This window comes from Notolepis coatsorum (genome assembly GCF_963971535.1).
Source record: "Notolepis coatsorum genome assembly, chromosome: 5".
In the NCBI taxonomy this organism is placed as follows: domain Eukaryota; kingdom Metazoa; phylum Chordata; class Actinopteri; order Aulopiformes; family Paralepididae; genus Notolepis; species Notolepis coatsorum.
The window spans coordinates 26,058,948-26,078,947 of NC_140169.1; the positions used below are offsets into that span (position 1 = coordinate 26,058,948).

The following is a 20,000-nucleotide window of genomic DNA, read 5'->3' on the forward strand; positions in this document are numbered from 1 at the left end:
GACTAGACTGAGTAGATACATATGAACCTAGTTTAGACTAGACTGAGTAGATAAGAACCTAGTTTAGACTTGACTGAGTAGATAAGAACCTAGTTTAGACTAGGCTGAGTAGATAAGAACCTAGTTTAGACTAGACTGAGTAGATAAGAACCTAGTTTAAACTAGACTGAGTAGATATGAACCTAGTTTAGACTAGGCTGAGTAGATAATAACCTAGTTTAGACTAGACTGAGTAGATACATATGAACCTAGTTTAGACTAGACTGAGTAGTTAAGAACCTAGTTTAGACTTGACTGAGTAGATAAGAACCTAGTTTAGACTAGACTGAGTAGATAAGAACCTAGTTTAGACTAGACTGAGTAGATACATATGAACCTAGTTTAGACTAGGCTGAGTAGAAACATATGAACCTAGTTTAGACTAGGCTGAGTAGAAACATATGAACCTAGTTTAGACTAGACTGAGTAGAAACATATGAACCTAGTTTAGACTAGACTGAGTATAAACATATGAACCTAGTTTAGACTAGGCTGAGTAGAAACATATTAACCTAGTTTAGACTAGGCTGGGTAGATACATATGAACCTAGTTTAGACTAGACTGAGTAGAAACATATGAACCTAGTTTAGACTAGACTGAGTAGATAAGAACCTAGTTTAGACTAGGCTGAGTAGATACATATGAACCTAGTTTAGACTAGACTGAGTAGAAACATATGAACCTAGTTTAGACTAGACTGAGTAGATAAGAACCTAGTTTAGACTAGACTGAGTAGATAAGAACCTAGTTTAGACTAGACTGAGTAGATAAGAACCTAGTTTAGACTAGGCTGAGTAGAAACATAAGAACCTAGTTTAGACTAGACTGAGTAGATACATATGAACCTAGTTTAGACTAGACTGAGTAGATAAGAACCTAGTTTAGACTTGACTGAGTAGATAAGAACCTAGTTTAGACTAGGCTGAGTAGATAAGAACCTAGTTTAGACTTGACTGAGTAGATAAGAACCTAGTTTAGACTAGGCTGAGTAGATACATATGAACCTAGTTTAGACTAGACTGAGTAGATAAGAACCTAGTTTAGACTAAACTGAGTAGAAACATAAGAACCTAGTTTAGACTAGGCTGAGTAGAAACATATTAACCTAGTTTAGACTAGGCTGGGTAGATACATATTAACCTAGTTTAGACTAGACTGAGTAGAGACATATGAACCTAGTTTAGACTAGACTGAGTAGATAAGAACCTAGTTTAGACTAGGCTGAGTAGATACATATAAACCTAGTTTAGACTAGACTGAGTAGAAACATATGAACCTAGTTTAAACTAGACTGAGTAGATAAGAACCTAGTTTAGACTAGACTGAGTAGATAATAACCTAGTTTAGACTAGACTGATAACCTAGTTTAGACTAGGCTGAGTAGAAACATAAGAACCTAGTTTAGACTAGACTGAGTAGATACATATGAACCTAGTTTAGACTAGACTGAGTAGATAAGAACCTAGTTTAGACTTGACTGAGTAGATAAGAACCTAGTTTAGACTAGGCTGAGTAGATAAGAACCTAGTTTAGACTAGACTGAGTAGATAAGAACCTAGTTTAAACTAGACTGAGTAGATATGAACCTAGTTTAGACTAGGCTGAGTAGATAATAACCTAGTTTAGACTAGACTGAGTAGATACATATGAACCTAGTTTAGACTAGACTGAGTAGATAAGAACCTAGTTTAGACTTGACTGAGTAGATAAGAACCTAGTTTAGACTAGACTGAGTAGATAAGAACCTAGTTTAGACTAGACTGAGTAGATACATATGAACCTAGTTTAGACTAGGCTGAGTAGAAACATATGAACCTAGTTTAGACTAGGCTGAGTAGAAACATATGAACCTAGTTTAGACTAGACTGAGTAGAAACATATGAACCTAGTTTAGACTAGACTGAGTATAAACATATGAACCTAGTTTAGACTAGGCTGAGTAGAAACATATTAACCTAGTTTAGACTAGACTGAGTAGATAAGAACCTAGTTTAGACTAGGCTGAGTAGATAAGAACCTAGTTTAGACTAGGCTGGGTAGATACATATGAACCTAGTTTAGACTAGACTGAGTAGAAACATATGAACCTAGTTTAGACTAGACTGAGTAGAAACATATGAACCTAGTTTAGACTAGACTGAGTAGATAAGAACCTAGTTTAGACTAGGCTGAGTAGATACATATGAACCTAGTTTAGACTAGACTGAGTAGAAACATATGAACCTAGTTTAGACTAGACTGAGTAGATAAGAACCTAGTTTAGACTAGACTGAGTAGATAAGAACCTAGTTTAGACTAGACTGAGTAGATAAGAACCTAGTTTAGACTAGGCTGAGTAGAAACATAAGAACCTAGTTTAGACTAGACTGAGTAGATACATATGAACCTAGTTTAGACTAGACTGAGTAGATAAGAACCTAGTTTAGACTTGACTGAGTAGATAAGAACCTAGTTTAGACTAGGCTGAGTAGATAAGAACCTAGTTTAAACTAGACTGAGTAGATATTAACCTAGTTTAGACTAGGCTGAGTAGATAAGAACCTAGTTTAGACTAGGCTGAGTAGATAATAACCTAGTTTAGACTAGACTGAGTAGATACATATGAACCTAGTTTAGACTAGACTGAGTAGAAAAATGAACCTAGTTTAGACTAGACTGAGTAGAAACATATGAACCTAGTTTAGACTAGGCTGAGTAGATACGAACCTAGTTTAGACTAGGCTGATTAGATAAGAACCTAGTTTAGACTAGACTGAGTAGATACATATGAACCTAGTTTAGACTAGACTGAGTAGATAAGAACCTAGTTTAGACTTGACTGAGTAGATAAGAACCTAGTTTAGACTAGGCTGAGTAGATAAGAACCTAGTTTAGACTAGACTGAGTAGATAAGAACCTAGTTTAAACTAGACTGAGTAGATATGAACCTAGTTTAGACTAGGCTGAGTAGATAATAACCTAGTTTAGACTAGACTGAGTAGATACATATGAACCTAGTTTAGACTAGACTGAGTAGATAAGAACCTAGTTTAGACTTGACTGAGTAGATAAGAACCTAGTTTAGACTAGACTGAGTAGAAACATATGAACCTAGTTTAGACTAGACTGAGTAGAAACATACGAACCTAGTTTAGACTAGACTGAGTAGATACATATGAACCTAGTTTAGACTAGGCTGAGTAGAAACATATGAACCTAGTTTAGACTAGGCTGAGTAGAAACATATGAACCTAGTTTAGACTAGACTGAGTAGAAACATATGAACCTAGTTTAGACTAGACTGAGTATAAACATATGAACCTAGTTTAGACTAGGCTGAGTAGAACCATATTAACCTAGTTTAGACTAGGCTGGGTAGATACATATGAACCTAGTTTAGACTAGACTGAGTAGAAACATATGAACCTAGTTTAGACTAGACTGAGTAGATAAGAACCTAGTTTAGACTAGGCTGAGTAGATACATATGAACCTAGTTTAGACTAGACTGAGTAGAAACATATGAACCTAGTTTAGACTAGACTGAGTAGATAAGAACCTAGTTTAGACTAGGCTGAGTAGATACATATGAACCTAGTTTAGACTAGACTGAGTATAAACATATGAACCTAGTTTAGACTAGACTGAGTAGATAAGAACCTAGTTTAGACTAGACTGAGTAGATAAGAACCTAGTTTAGACTAGACTGAGTAGATAAGAACCTAGTTTAGACTAGGCTGAGTAGAAACATAAGAACCTAGTTTAGACTAGACTGAGTAGATACATATGAACCTAGTTTAGACTAGACTGAGTAGATAAGAACCTAGTTTAGACTTGACTGAGTAGATAAGAACCTAGTTTAGACTAGGCTGAGTAGATAAGAACCTAGTTTAAACTAGACTGAGTAGATATTAACCTAGTTTAGACTAGGCTGAGTAGATAAGAACCTAGTTTAGACTAGGCTGAGTAGATAATAACCTAGTTTAGACTAGACTGAGTAGATACATATGAACCTAGTTTAGACTAGACTGAGTAGAAAAATGAACCTAGTTTAGACTAGACTGAGTAGAAACATATGAACCTAGTTTAGACTAGGCTGAGTAGATACGAACCTAGTTTAGACTAGGCTGATTAGATAAGAACCTAGTTTAGACTAGGCTGGGTAGATAATAACCTAGTTTAGACTAGGCTGAGTAGATAAGAACCTAGTTTAGACTAGGCTGAGTAGATAAGAACCTAGTTTAGACTTGACTGAGTAGATAAGAACCTAGTTTAGACTAGGCTGAGTAGATACATATGAACCTAGTTTAGACTAGACTGAGTAGATAAGAACCTAGTTTAGACTAGACTGAGTAGAAACATAAGAACCTAGTTTAGACTAGGCTGAGTAGAAACATATTAACCTAGTTTAGACTAGGCTGGGTAGATACATATGAACCTAGTTTAGACTAGACTGAGTAGAGACATATGAACCTAGTTTAGACTAGACTGAGTAGATAATAACCTAGTTTAGACTAGGCTGAGTAGATACATATAAACCTAGTTTAGACTAGACTGAGTAGAAACATATGAACCTAGTTTAGACTAGACTGAGTAGATAAGAACCTAGTTTAGACTAGACTGAGTAGATAATAACCTAGTTTAGACTAGACTGATAACCTAGTTTAGACTAGGCTGAGTAGAAACATAAGAACCTAGTTTAGACTAGACTGAGTAGATACATATGAACCTAGTTTAGACTAGACTGAGTAGATAAGAACCTAGTTTAGACTTGACTGAGTAGATAAGAACCTAGTTTAGACTAGGCTGAGTAGATAAGAACCTAGTTTAGACTAGACTGAGTAGATAAGAACCTAGTTTAAACTAGACTGAGTAGATATGAACCTAGTTTAGACTAGGCTGAGTAGATAATAACCTAGTTTAGACTAGACTGAGTAGATACATATGAACCTAGTTTAGACTAGACTGAGTAGAAACATAAACCTAGTTTAGACTAGACTGAGTAGAAACATATGAACCTAGTTTAGACTAGGCTGAGTAGATAAGAACCTAGTTTAGACTAGGCTGAGTAGATAAGAACCTAGTTTAGACTAGGCTGGGTAGATAAGAACCTAGTTTAGACTAGGCTGAGTAGATAAGAACCTAGTTTAGACTAGGCTGAGTAGATAAGAACTTAGTTTAAACTAGGCTGAGTAGATAAGAACCTAGTTTAGACTTGACTGAGTAGATAAGAACCTAGTTTAGACTAGACTGAGTAGATACATATGAACCTAGTTTAGACTAGACTGAGTAGATAATAACCTAGTTTAGACTAGGCTGAGTAGATACATATGAACCTAGTTTAGACTAGACTGAGTAGATAATAACCTAGTTTAGACTAGGCTGAGTAGATACATATGAACCTAGTTTAGACTAGACTGAGTAGATAATAACCTAGTTTAGACTAGACTGAGTAGAAACATAAGAACCTAGTTTAGACTAGGCTGAGTAGATACATATGAACCTAGTTTAGACTAGACTGAGTAGAAACATATGAACCTAGTTTAGACTAGACTGAGTAGATACATATGAACCTAGTTTAGACTAGACTGAGTAGATAAGAACCTAGTTTAGACTAGACTGAGTAGATAAGAACCTAGTTTAGACTAGACTGAGTAGATACATATGAACCTAGTTTAGACTAGACTGAGTAGATAAGAACCTAGTTTAGACTAAACTGAGTAGAAACATATGAACCTAGTTTAGACTTGACTGAGTAGATACATATGAACCTAGTTTAGACTAGACTGAGTAGAAACATGAACCTAGTTTAGACTAGACTGAGTAGAAACATATGAACCTAGTTTAGACTAGGCTGAGTAGATAAGAACCTAGTTTAGACTTGACTGAGTAGATAAGAACCTAGTTTAGACTAGACTGAGTAGAAACATAAGAACCTAGTTTAGACTAGACTGAGTAGATACATATGAACCTAGTTTAGACTTGACTGAGTAGATACATATGAACCTAGTTTAGACTTGACTGAGTAGATACATATGAACCTAGTTTAGACTAGACTGAGTAGAAACATGAACCTAGTTTAGACTAGACTGAGTAGAAACATATGAACCTAGTTTAGACTAGGCTGAGTAGATAAGAACCTAATTTAGACTAGGCTGAGTAGATAAGAACCTAGTTTAGACTTGACTGAGTAGATAAGAACCTAGTTTAGACTAGACTGAGTAGATAAGAACCTAGTTTAGACTAGACTGAGTAGAAACATAAGAAGCTAGTTTAGACTAGGCTGAGTAGATACATATGAACCTAGTTTAGACTAGACTGAGTAGATAAGAACCTAGTTTAGACTATACTGAGTATATAAGAACCTAGTTTAGACTAGACTGAGTAGAAACATAATAACCTAGTTTAGACTAGGCTGAGTAGATACATATGAACCTAGTTTAGACTAGACTGAGTAGATAATAACCTAGTTTAGACTAGACTGAGTAGATAAGAACCTAGTTTAGACTAGACTGAGTAGATACATATGAACCTAGTTTAGACTAGACTGAGTAGAAACATATGAACCTAGTTTAGACTAGACTGAGTAGATAAGAACCTAGTTTAGACTAGACTGAGTAGATAAGAACCTAGTTTAGACTAGACTGAGTAGATAAGAACCTAGTTTAGACTAGGCTGAGTAGAAACATAAGAACCTAGTTTAGACTAGACTGAGTAGATACATATGAACCTAGTTTAGACTAGACTGAGTAGATAAGAACCTAGTTTAGACTTGACTGAGTAGATAAGAACCTAGTTTAGACTAGGCTGAGTAGATAAGAACCTAGTTTAAACTAGACTGAGTAGATATTAACCTAGTTTAGACTAGGCTGAGTAGATAAGAACCTAGTTTAGACTAGGCTGAGTAGATAATAACCTAGTTTAGACTAGACTGAGTAGATACATATGAACCTAGTTTAGACTAGACTGAGTAGAAAAATGAACCTAGTTTAGACTAGACTGAGTAGAAACATATGAACCTAGTTTAGACTAGGCTGAGTAGATACGAACCTAGTTTAGACTAGGCTGATTAGATAAGAACCTAGTTTAGACTAGACTGAGTAGATACATATGAACCTAGTTTAGACTAGACTGAGTAGATAAGAACCTAGTTTAGACTTGACTGAGTAGATAAGAACCTAGTTTAGACTAGGCTGAGTAGATAAGAACCTAGTTTAGACTAGACTGAGTAGATAAGAACCTAGTTTAAACTAGACTGAGTAGATATGAACCTAGTTTAGACTAGGCTGAGTAGATAATAACCTAGTTTAGACTAGACTGAGTAGATACATATGAACCTAGTTTAGACTAGACTGAGTAGATAAGAACCTAGTTTAGACTTGACTGAGTAGATAAGAACCTAGTTTAGACTAGACTGAGTAGAAACATATGAACCTAGTTTAGACTAGACTGAGTAGAAACATACGAACCTAGTTTAGACTAGACTGAGTAGATACATATGAACCTAGTTTAGACTAGGCTGAGTAGAAACATATGAACCTAGTTTAGACTAGGCTGAGTAGAAACATATGAACCTAGTTTAGACTAGACTGAGTAGAAACATATGAACCTAGTTTAGACTAGACTGAGTATAAACATATGAACCTAGTTTAGACTAGGCTGAGTAGAACCATATTAACCTAGTTTAGACTAGGCTGGGTAGATACATATGAACCTAGTTTAGACTAGACTGAGTAGAAACATATGAACCTAGTTTAGACTAGACTGAGTAGATAAGAACCTAGTTTAGACTAGGCTGAGTAGATACATATGAACCTAGTTTAGACTAGACTGAGTAGAAACATATGAACCTAGTTTAGACTAGACTGAGTAGATAAGAACCTAGTTTAGACTAGGCTGAGTAGATACATATGAACCTAGTTTAGACTAGACTGAGTATAAACATATGAACCTAGTTTAGACTAGACTGAGTAGATAAGAACCTAGTTTAGACTAGACTGAGTAGATAAGAACCTAGTTTAGACTAGACTGAGTAGATAAGAACCTAGTTTAGACTAGGCTGAGTAGAAACATAAGAACCTAGTTTAGACTAGACTGAGTAGATACATATGAACCTAGTTTAGACTAGACTGAGTAGATAAGAACCTAGTTTAGACTTGACTGAGTAGATAAGAACCTAGTTTAGACTAGGCTGAGTAGATAAGAACCTAGTTTAAACTAGACTGAGTAGATATTAACCTAGTTTAGACTAGGCTGAGTAGATAAGAACCTAGTTTAGACTAGGCTGAGTAGATAATAACCTAGTTTAGACTAGACTGAGTAGATACATATGAACCTAGTTTAGACTAGACTGAGTAGAAAAATGAACCTAGTTTAGACTAGACTGAGTAGAAACATATGAACCTAGTTTAGACTAGGCTGAGTAGATACGAACCTAGTTTAGACTAGGCTGATTATATAAGAACCTAGTTTAGACTAGGCTGGGTAGATAATAACCTAGTTTAGACTAGGCTGAGTAGATAAGAACCTAGTTTAGACTAGGCTGAGTAGATAAGAACCTAGTTTAGACTTGACTGAGTAGATAAGAACCTAGTTTAGACTAGGCTGAGTAGATACATATGAACCTAGTTTAGACTAGACTGAGTAGATAAGAACCTAGTTTAGACTAGACTGAGTAGAAACATAAGAACCTAGTTTAGACTAGGCTGAGTAGAAACATATTAACCTAGTTTAGACTAGGCTGGGTAGATACATATGAACCTAGTTTAGACTAGACTGAGTAGAGACATATGAACCTAGTTTAGACTAGACTGAGTAGATAATAACCTAGTTTAGACTAGGCTGAGTAGATACATATAAACCTAGTTTAGACTAGACTGAGTAGAAACATATGAACCTAGTTTAGACTAGACTGAGTAGATAAGAACCTAGTTTAGACTAGACTGAGTAGATAATAACCTAGTTTAGACTAGACTGATAACCTAGTTTAGACTAGGCTGAGTAGAAACATAAGAACCTAGTTTAGACTAGACTGAGTAGATACATATGAACCTAGTTTAGACTAGACTGAGTAGATAAGAACCTAGTTTAGACTTGACTGAGTAGATAAGAACCTAGTTTAGACTAGGCTGAGTAGATAAGAACCTAGTTTAGACTAGACTGAGTAGATAAGAACCTAGTTTAAACTAGACTGAGTAGATATGAACCTAGTTTAGACTAGGCTGAGTAGATAATAACCTAGTTTAGACTAGACTGAGTAGATACATATGAACCTAGTTTAGACTAGACTGAGTAGAAACATAAACCTAGTTTAGACTAGACTGAGTAGAAACATATGAACCTAGTTTAGACTAGGCTGAGTAGATAAGAACCTAGTTTAGACTAGGCTGAGTAGATAAGAACCTAGTTTAGACTAGGCTGGGTAGATAAGAACCTAGTTTAGACTAGGCTGAGTAGATAAGAACCTAGTTTAGACTAGGCTGAGTAGATAAGAACTTAGTTTAAACTAGGCTGAGTAGATAAGAACCTAGTTTAGACTTGACTGAGTAGATAAGAACCTAGTTTAGACTAGACTGAGTAGATACATATGAACCTAGTTTAGACTAGACTGAGTAGATAATAACCTAGTTTAGACTAGGCTGAGTAGATACATATGAACCTAGTTTAGACTAGACTGAGTAGATAATAACCTAGTTTAGACTAGGCTGAGTAGATACATATGAACCTAGTTTAGACTAGACTGAGTAGATAATAACCTAGTTTAGACTAGACTGAGTAGAAACATAAGAACCTAGTTTAGACTAGGCTGAGTAGATACATATGAACCTAGTTTAGACTAGACTGAGTAGAAACATATGAACCTAGTTTAGACTAGACTGAGTAGATACATATGAACCTAGTTTAGACTAGACTGAGTAGATAAGAACCTAGTTTAGACTAGACTGAGTAGATAAGAACCTAGTTTAGACTAGACTGAGTAGATACATATGAACCTAGTTTAGACTAGACTGAGTAGATAAGAACCTAGTTTAGACTAAACTGAGTAGAAACATATGAACCTAGTTTAGACTTGACTGAGTAGATACATATGAACCTAGTTTAGACTAGACTGAGTAGAAACATGAACCTAGTTTAGACTAGACTGAGTAGAAACATATGAACCTAGTTTAGACTAGGCTGAGTAGATAAGAACCTAGTTTAGACTTGACTGAGTAGATAAGAACCTAGTTTAGACTAGACTGAGTAGAAACATAAGAACCTAGTTTAGACTAGACTGAGTAGATACATATGAACCTAGTTTAGACTTGACTGAGTAGATACATATGAACCTAGTTTAGACTTGACTGAGTAGATACATATGAACCTAGTTTAGACTAGACTGAGTAGAAACATGAACCTAGTTTAGACTAGACTGAGTAGAAACATATGAACCTAGTTTAGACTAGGCTGAGTAGATAAGAACCTAATTTAGACTAGGCTGAGTAGATAAGAACCTAGTTTAGACTTGACTGAGTAGATAAGAACCTAGTTTAGACTAGACTGAGTAGATAAGAACCTAGTTTAGACTAGACTGAGTAGAAACATAAGAACCTAGTTTAGACTAGGCTGAGTAGATACATATGAACCTAGTTTAGACTAGACTGAGTAGATAAGAACCTAGTTTAGACTATACTGAGTATATAAGAACCTAGTTTAGACTAGACTGAGTAGAAACATAATAACCTAGTTTAGACTAGGCTGAGTAGATACATATGAACCTAGTTTAGACTAGACTGAGTAGATAATAACCTAGTTTAGACTAGACTGAGTAGATAAGAACCTAGTTTAGACTAGACTGAGTAGATACATATGAACCTAGTTTAGACTAGACTGAGTAGAAACATATGAACCTAGTTTAGACTAGACTGAGTAGATAAGAACCTAGTTTAGACTAGACTGAGTAGATAAGAACCTAGTTTAGACTAGACTGAGTAGATAAGAACCTAGTTTAGACTAGGCTGAGTAGAAACATAAGAACCTAGTTTAGACTAGACTGAGTAGAAACATAATAACCTAGTTTAGACTAGGCTGAGTAGATACATATGAACCTAGTTTAGACTAGACTGAGTAGATAAGAACCTAGTTTAGACTAGACTGAGTAGATAAGAACCTAGTTTAGACTTGACTGAGTAGATAATAACCTAGTTTAGACTAGACTGCGTAGATAAGAACCTAGTTTAGACTAGACTGAGTAGATACATATGAACCTAGTTTAGACTAGGCTGAGTAGAAACATATGAACCTAGTTTAGACTAGGCTGAGTAGAAACATATGAACCTAGTTTAGACTAGACTGAGTATAAACATATGAACCTAGTTTAGACTAGGCTGAGTAGAAACATATTAACCTAGTTTAGACTAGGCTGGGTAGATAATAACCTAGTTTAGACTAGGCTGAGTAGATACATATGAACCTAGTTTAGACTAGACTGAGTAGAAACATATGAACCTAGTTTAGACTAGACTGAGTAGATAAGAACCTAGTTTAGACTAGACTGAGTAGATAAGAACCTAGTTTAGACTAGACTGAGTAGATAAGAACCTAGTTTAGACTAGGCTGAGTAGAAACATAAGAACCTAGTTTAGACTAGACTGAGTAGATACATATGAACCTAGTTTAGACTTGACTGAGTAGAAACATATGAACCTAGTTTAGACTAGACTGAGTAGATAAGAACCTAGTTTAGACTAGGCTGAGTAGAAACATATTAACCTAGTTTAGACTAGACTGAGTAGAAACATATGAACCTAGTTTAGACTAGGCTGAGTAGATAAGAACCTAATTTAGACTAGGCTGAGTAGATAAGAACCTAGTTTAGACTTGACTGAGTAGATAAGAACCTAGTTTAGACTAGACTGAGTAGATAAGAACCTAGTTTAGACTAGACTGAGTAGAAACATAAGAACCTAGTTTAGACTAGGCTGAGTAGATACATATGAACCTAGTTTAGACTAGACTGAGTAGATAAGAACCTAGTTTAGACTATACTGAGTATATAAGAACCTAGTTTAGACTAGACTGAGTAGAAACATAATAACCTAGTTTAGACTAGGCTGAGTAGATACATATGAACCTAGTTTAGACTAGACTGAGTAGATAATAACCTAGTTTAGACTAGACTGAGTAGATAAGAACCTAGTTTAGACTAGACTGAGTAGATACATATGAACCTAGTTTAGACTAGACTGAGTAGAAACATATGAACCTAGTTTAGACTAGACTGAGTAGATAAGAACCTAGTTTAGACTAGACTGAGTAGATAAGAACCTAGTTTAGACTAGACTGAGTAGATAAGAACCTAGTTTAGACTAGGCTGAGTAGAAACATAAGAACCTAGTTTAGACTAGACTGAGTAGAAACATAATAACCTAGTTTAGACTAGGCTGAGTAGATACATATGAACCTAGTTTAGACTAGACTGAGTAGATAAGAACCTAGTTTAGACTAGACTGAGTAGATAAGAACCTAGTTTAGACTTGACTGAGTAGATAATAACCTAGTTTAGACTAGACTGCGTAGATAAGAACCTAGTTTAGACTAGACTGAGTAGATACATATGAACCTAGTTTAGACTAGGCTGAGTAGAAACATATGAACCTAGTTTAGACTAGGCTGAGTAGAAACATATGAACCTAGTTTAGACTAGACTGAGTATAAACATATGAACCTAGTTTAGACTAGGCTGAGTAGAAACATATTAACCTAGTTTAGACTAGGCTGGGTAGATAATAACCTAGTTTAGACTAGGCTGAGTAGATACATATGAACCTAGTTTAGACTAGACTGAGTAGAAACATATGAACCTAGTTTAGACTAGACTGAGTAGATAAGAACCTAGTTTAGACTAGACTGAGTAGATAAGAACCTAGTTTAGACTAGACTGAGTAGATAAGAACCTAGTTTAGACTAGGCTGAGTAGAAACATAAGAACCTAGTTTAGACTAGACTGAGTAGATACATATGAACCTAGTTTAGACTTGACTGAGTAGAAACATATGAACCTAGTTTAGACTAGACTGAGTAGATAAGAACCTAGTTTAGACTAGGCTGAGTAGAAACATATTAACCTAGTTTAGACTAGACTGAGTAGAAACATATGAACCTAGTTTAGACTAGACTGAGTAGAAACATATGAACCTAGTTTAGACTAGGCTGAGTAGATACATATGAACCTAGTTTAGACTTGACTGAGTAGAAACATATGAACCTAGTTTAGACTAGGCTGAGTAGAAACATATGAACCTAGTTTAGACTAGACTGAGTAGAAACATATGAACCTAGTTTAGACTAGGCTGAGTAGAAACATATGAACCTAGTTTAGACTAGGCTGAGTAGAAACATATGAACCTAGTTTAGACTAGGCTGAGTAGAAACATATGAACCTAGTTTAGACTAGACTAAGTAGAAACATATGAACCTAGTTTAGACTAGACTGAGTAGAAACATGAACCTAGTTTAGACTTGACTGAGTAGATAATAACCTAGTTTAGACTAGACTGAGTAGATAAGAACCTAGTTTAGACTAGGCTGAGTAGAAACATAAGAACCTAGTTTAGACTAGACTGAGTAGATACATATGAACCTAGTTTAGACTTGACTGAGTAGAAACATATGAACCTAGTTTAGACTAGACTGAGTAGATAAGAACCTAGTTTAGACTAGGCTGAGTAGAAACATATTAACCTAGTTTAGACTAGACTGAGTAGATACATATGAACCTAGTTTAGACTAGGCTGAGTAGAAACATATGAACCTAGTTTAGACTAGACTGAGTATAAACATATGAACCTAGTTTAGACTAGGCTGAGTAGAAACATATTAACCTAGTTTAGACTAGGCTGGGTAGATAATAACCTAGTTTAGACTAGGCTGAGTAGATACATATGAACCTAGTTTAGACTAGACTGAGTAGAAACATATGAACCTAGTTTAGACTAGACTGAGTATAAACATATGAACCTAGTTTAGACTAGGCTGAGTAGAAACATATTAACCTAGTTTAGACTAGGCTGGGTAGATAATAACCTAGTTTAGACTAGGCTGAGTAGATACATATGAACCTAGTTTAGACTAGACTGAGTAGAAACATATGAACCTAGTTTAGACTAGACTGAGTAGATAAGAACCTAGTTTAGACTAGACTGAGTAGATAAGAACCTAGTTTAGACTAGACTGAGTAGATAAGAACCTAGTTTAGACTAGGCTGAGTAGATACATATGAACCTAGTTTAGACTAGACTGAGTAGAAACATATGAACCTAGTTTAGACTAGACTGAGTAGATAAGAACCTAGTTTAGACTAGACTGAGTAGATAAGAACCTAGTTTAGACTAGACTGAGTAGATAAGAACCTAGTTTAGACTAGGCTGAGTAGAAACATAAGAACCTAGTTTAGACTAGACTGAGTAGATACATATGAACCTAGTTTAGACTTGACTGAGTAGAAACATATGAACCTAGTTTAGACTAGACTGAGTAGATAATAACCTAGTTTAGACTAGGCTGAGTAGAAACATATTAACCTAGTTTAGACTAGACTGAGTAGAAACATATGAACCTAGTTTAGACTAGACTGAGTAGAAACATATGAACCTAGTTTAGACTAGGCTGAGTAGATACATATGAACCTAGTTTAGACTTGACTGAGTAGAAACATATGAACCTAGTTTAGACTAGGCTGAGTAGAAACATATGAACCTAGTTTAGACTAGACTGAGTAGAAACATATGAACCTAGTTTAGACTAGACTGAGTAGATAAGAACCTAGTTTAGACTAGACTGAGTAGATAAGAACCTAGTTTAGACTAGACTGAGTAGATAAGAACCTAGTTTAGACTAGGCTGAGTAGAAACATAAGAACCTAGTTTAGACTAGACTGAGTAGATACATATGAACCTAGTTTAGACTTGACTGAGTAGAAACATATGAACCTAGTTTAGACTAGACTGAGTAGATAAGAACCTAGTTTAGACTAGGCTGAGTAGAAACATATTAACCTAGTTTAGACTAGACTGAGTAGAAACATATGAACCTAGTTTAGACTAGACTGAGTAGAAACATATGAACCTAGTTTAGACTAGGCTGAGTAGATACATATGAACCTAGTTTAGACTTGACTGAGTAGAAACATATGAACCTAGTTTAGACTAGACTGAGTAGAAACATATGAACCTAGTTTAGACTAGGCTGAGTAGAAACATATGAACCTAGTTTAGACTAGACTAAGTAGAAACATATGAACCTAGTTTAGACTAGACTGAGTAGAAACATGAACCTAGTTTAGACTTGACTGAGTAGATAATAACCTAGTTTAGACTAGGCTGAATAGAAACATGAACCTAGTTTAGACTTGACTGAGTAGATAAGAACCTAGTTTAGACTAGGCTGAGTAGAAACATCTGAACCTAGTTTAGACTAGACTGAGTAGATACATATGAACCTAGTTTAGACTAGGCTGAGTAGAAACATTAACCTAGTTTAGACTAGACTGAGTAGATAAGAACTTAGTTTAGACTAGAGTGAGTAGATAAGAACCTAGTTTAGACTAGGCTGAGTAGATATGAACCTAGTTTAGACTAGACTGAGTAGATAAGAACCTAGTTTAGACTAGGCTGAGTAGATATGAATCTAGTTTAGACTAGACTGAGTAGATAAGAACCTAGTTTAGACTAGACTGAGTAGATACATATGAACCTAGTTTAGACTAGACTGAGTAGAAACATATGAACCTAGTTTAGACTAGACTGAGTAGATAAGAACCTAGTTTAGACTAGACTGAGTAGATAAGAACCTAGTTTAGACTAGACTGAGTAGATAAGAACCTAGTTTAGACTAGGCTGAGTAGAAACATATTAACCTAGTTTAGACTAGACTGAGTAGATAAGAACTTAGTTTAGACTAGAGTGAGTAGATAAGAACCTAGTTTAGACTAGGCTGAGTAGATATGAACCTAGTTTAGACTAGACTGAGTAGATAAGAACCTAGTTTAGACAAGGCCAGGGCTATTCAACTGGCGGCCCCGCGGGCCGGACGATTCTGACCGGCCCGCCAAAGATTACATGATAATACATTTTTTTTTTTTTTTCATGTCAACGTTAACACGCACAATTGAGCCAAAAGTCACTCAATTAATGACAGATTTCATTGATAAATTGAGGGAAAACTTTTCAAGTCGATTTGATGAATTTGACATGTCCAGAGAATTGATGCATTTTGTGAGCAACCCATTTGCCAATGTAGCTGCTATTCCCACAAAAGGACAAGAGTTCCTTGCATCACTTCACATTGATGAAGGTCTCCTGCAACTTGAAATAATTGACATGCAAGCATCATCTGCTCTGAAGCAGGCACTTGAGAATGAATCCACCACAACATTTTGGATAAAGTGTATTCAAGTCAAGTCAAGTCAAGTCAAGAGTTTTAATTGTCACGGCATACAGGTATACAATGAAACGCGACGATGTGCAATACAGTGGTACAACATATAATAGAATCCAATAAAAATACAGTGGTACAACATATTAACACTTTGGCTGCCTAAGGTTAAATTCATGATATACCATAGATTGCCAGCGCTATTTGTCTATGGAGAAAGTCCCCTTCTTTGCAGGGCTATAACTTTTTAAATTCTATTGCTACATTGCCATTATTAGGGCCCATTCAAAGTCCTATATGTATTGTTCATTGTGTAGCAACGTTAAACTTTTTCATTCACATATTCATAGTAAAGTATGGTCTAATGTATAAGTATGTTTTCATCTCTTTCTGCAGCTTTCTCCAGAACGTGATATATAGCCCCAAATGCATTATATTGATGATGAAATACAGTTTGATGGCAATCAGCGCGATATAAAAAATTCCAACTAGACGTACTTCTAGAAGTTACTACACGTCATCTGATGTTGACCGGATGGGCTAGGGGGCGTTTATAATTCCGTGGGCAGCGGTATACCAATCATCTAATGTGGGTCAAATGTTGATAATAGCAGTTAGTATCGAAGACGGTAACGTTACACGCTGAAACTCACCCCAGTCTCCGTGCGCCGTTGGGCGATCATCGTAGAGTAGAAATCTTATCATTATGGGATATATTTTTACCCGGTCCATCTCCAGCTTGTATAATGGTATATACGTCCAAATCATGTTGTTTATCGAGTTATTGCCAATCGATCACCGTGTAGCGTGACGAGCCAGAGTCCCATGACCTATAGCGAGCGCCCGGAAGTACTACGGACGTCTAGGACAACCTCTATGCAACATCCTGTTTGGCGATTGCGCCGATCGGCCACCAGATGGCGCTCCTGAACCGCCAGAGAGCTCAGTGGGTCCTGCTGGTGGATCTCAGGCCAGCGGAGGGGACATATGAATCCGATCGCAGATTTTTGAAATATTGATATAAGGACGACGTAACGCGTCCTCCGGCAACTTTAGCATGGCCAGCAAAGACGTCTAAAGACGGTTCCCGGCAGTCAAAGTGTTAATAGAATCCAATAACAACAACAGTGCAATAAACAGGTACATGGTGTGCCATCTCGGTATCTGTACATAGTATTTACAGAGCATATAGGACATGCTAGGTAGCTTTAGTAGTGCAATACACTGTTCCTGATGTTATACTAATTTAAAGTGGCCTTTCCTCTGGCCATAAGTGTGCGTGTGTGCGGCATGAGTGTTAAAGTGGCTGCTAGTGTGTGAGCGTGCTCAGCGTGCGTGTCGTGTATGTGCTTGTGTGTGCTTGTGTGTGGATAGTTCAGTTTCTGTGTCTCTCAATGTTCATTGTTCAAGGCTCTGATGGCCTGGGGGAAGAAGCTTAGCCTAAGCCTCTCCGTCCTAGTAGCTGGGGTTCGCAGGCGTCTGCCTGACCTCAGCAGCTGGAACAGGCTGTTATTGGGGTGGTGGGGGTCTTTCATTATCCTGCAGGCTCTGGATTTGCACCTCTTGTTGTATAGAGCCTGCAGGGGAGGTAGCGCAATACCCGTGGTACGCTCGGCTGAGCGCACCACTCTCTGTAGGGCCTTCTTGTCCTGTGCCGTGCTGTTCCCATACCAGGCAGTGATGTTTCCGGTCAAGATGCTCTCTACAGCTCCTGAGTAGAAGGACTGGAGTATCTTCCCCGATACTCTGAACTTCCTTAACTGTCTCAGGTGGTAGAGGCGCTGCTTCGCTTTCTTTACTACTGTGTCTATGTGTGTTGACCATGTCAGATCCTCTGAGATGTGGACCCCCAGGTACTTGAAGCTGCTCACCCTGTCCACGGTAGCCCCGTTAATCATCAGTGGTGTGTGTGTCTCCTGCTGTCCTCTCCTATAATCCACGATCAGCTCCTTGGTTTTACCAATGTTCAGGAGCAGGCTGTTGTCCTGGCACCAACGTTCCAGTACCTCAACCTCCTCTCGGTAGGCCTTCTCGTCGTTGTCCGAGATCAGCCCCACCACCACCGTGTCGTCGGCGAACTTCACTATGGAGTTGGAGCTGAACTTGGCCACACAATCGTGTGTGTAGAGTGAGTACAGCAGGGGGCTTAGAACACAGCCCTGGGGGGACCCGATGCTCAGGGTGATGGTGATGGTGCCTGGGGTCTTTCACTCAGAAAGTCCAGTACCCAGGCGCTCAGGGCGGAGCTCAGACCTAGCTCGATCAGCTTGTCCACCAGTCTGGTGGGGACTATGGTGTTGAACGCTGAGCTGTAGTCAATGAACAACAGTCTCACATAGCCCCCCTTCTGACGGTCAAGGTGGGAGAGAGTGCTGTGCAGTACCTGGGAGACCGCGTCGTCAGTGGACCTGTTTGTCCTGTATGCAAATTGCATAGGGTCCATATCACTGGGGAGAGAGGCACAAATGTGGTCCTTGACCAGCCTCTCGAAACATTTCATGACCACAGAGGTGAGTGCCACCGGTCTGTAGTCATTTGGACATGCTGGGGAGGGTTTCTTCGGTACAGGGATGATGGTAGACATCTTGAAGCAGGCAGGGACTACTGACTCCGCCAGGGATTGATTAAATATGGCGGTGAACACCGGGGCAAGCTGGTTTGCACAGGACTTAAGTATGCGTCCTGTTATACCATCTGGGCCCGCAGCCTTCCTGGTGTTCACCTGCATAAATGCTCTTCTCACACTGTGTTCCGACAACGAGAGAGCGCCCCCGCCCCCCCACGGTTGCCCCCCCCCCCCCCTCCACAACAGCCGGTGCGCCAGTGACGTCACTAGCCGTTGAGCTAGCGTTGTCACTGTTTGCACCAAGCGTATATTTTTTTTTTTACATTTATTTAACCTTTATTTACCCAGGCAAGCAAGTTAGAACAAATTATTATTTTATTTATTGTCAAAGTATGCATAATGTTGTGTTAATTACACGACAAGAGATATGTAATGTTAGTTACCTGAAATCATTCCGTTTTTTTGGGGGGGGGGGGGGGGGACCCTGCATATATCGGTATCTGTTGATATCGGTATCGGAAATTAAGAGTTGGACAATATCGGTATATCGGTATCGGTAAAAAAGCCAATATCGAGCATCCCTAGTTTAGAGCAGTGTTGTGGATTCTACTGTAAGGTCCAAAGGTAACATGTTATTCAGCGGTCAGCGCTTGAGGGAAGCTGATGGCTGTGGCTTGTTAGATCCTGATCAATCTGGCCAGTATCACGTCTTCTTGTGTTATCCTCTCCATCCAATTCCTCTGCGTTGTGTAATTTTAATGGTCCTGACGTCTCATATACTGGCTGATATACAATCCTTATCTCCCCCTGTTAGTGCGATCCGCAAACCATAATAATCCTCCACCTTCGTAAGAATTTGACACTTTGACACAGCGTAATACCTTACAAGGAGAAGCGTTGTTTATTGATATAAACAGAAGCCTCAGCTCAGATGTTAACAGATTGTATTGTCCTTGAAAAGTCTATTCTAATGATCTTTCGGTGTGTTCAGTCTATCGTCCTC

At 37.6% G+C, this 20,000-nt stretch overlaps 1 protein-coding gene across 1 annotated transcript in view; it reads left to right on the top strand.

The window, feature by feature from the left end:
- LOC311228131 (disco-interacting protein 2 homolog A-like) overlaps positions 1–20,000 on the top strand; it is a gene marked incomplete at its 5' end in the record, with an annotated part of 215,683 nt that overhangs the window by 161,627 nt on the left and 34,056 nt on the right. The gene's annotated exons all lie outside the window — the stretch shown is intronic.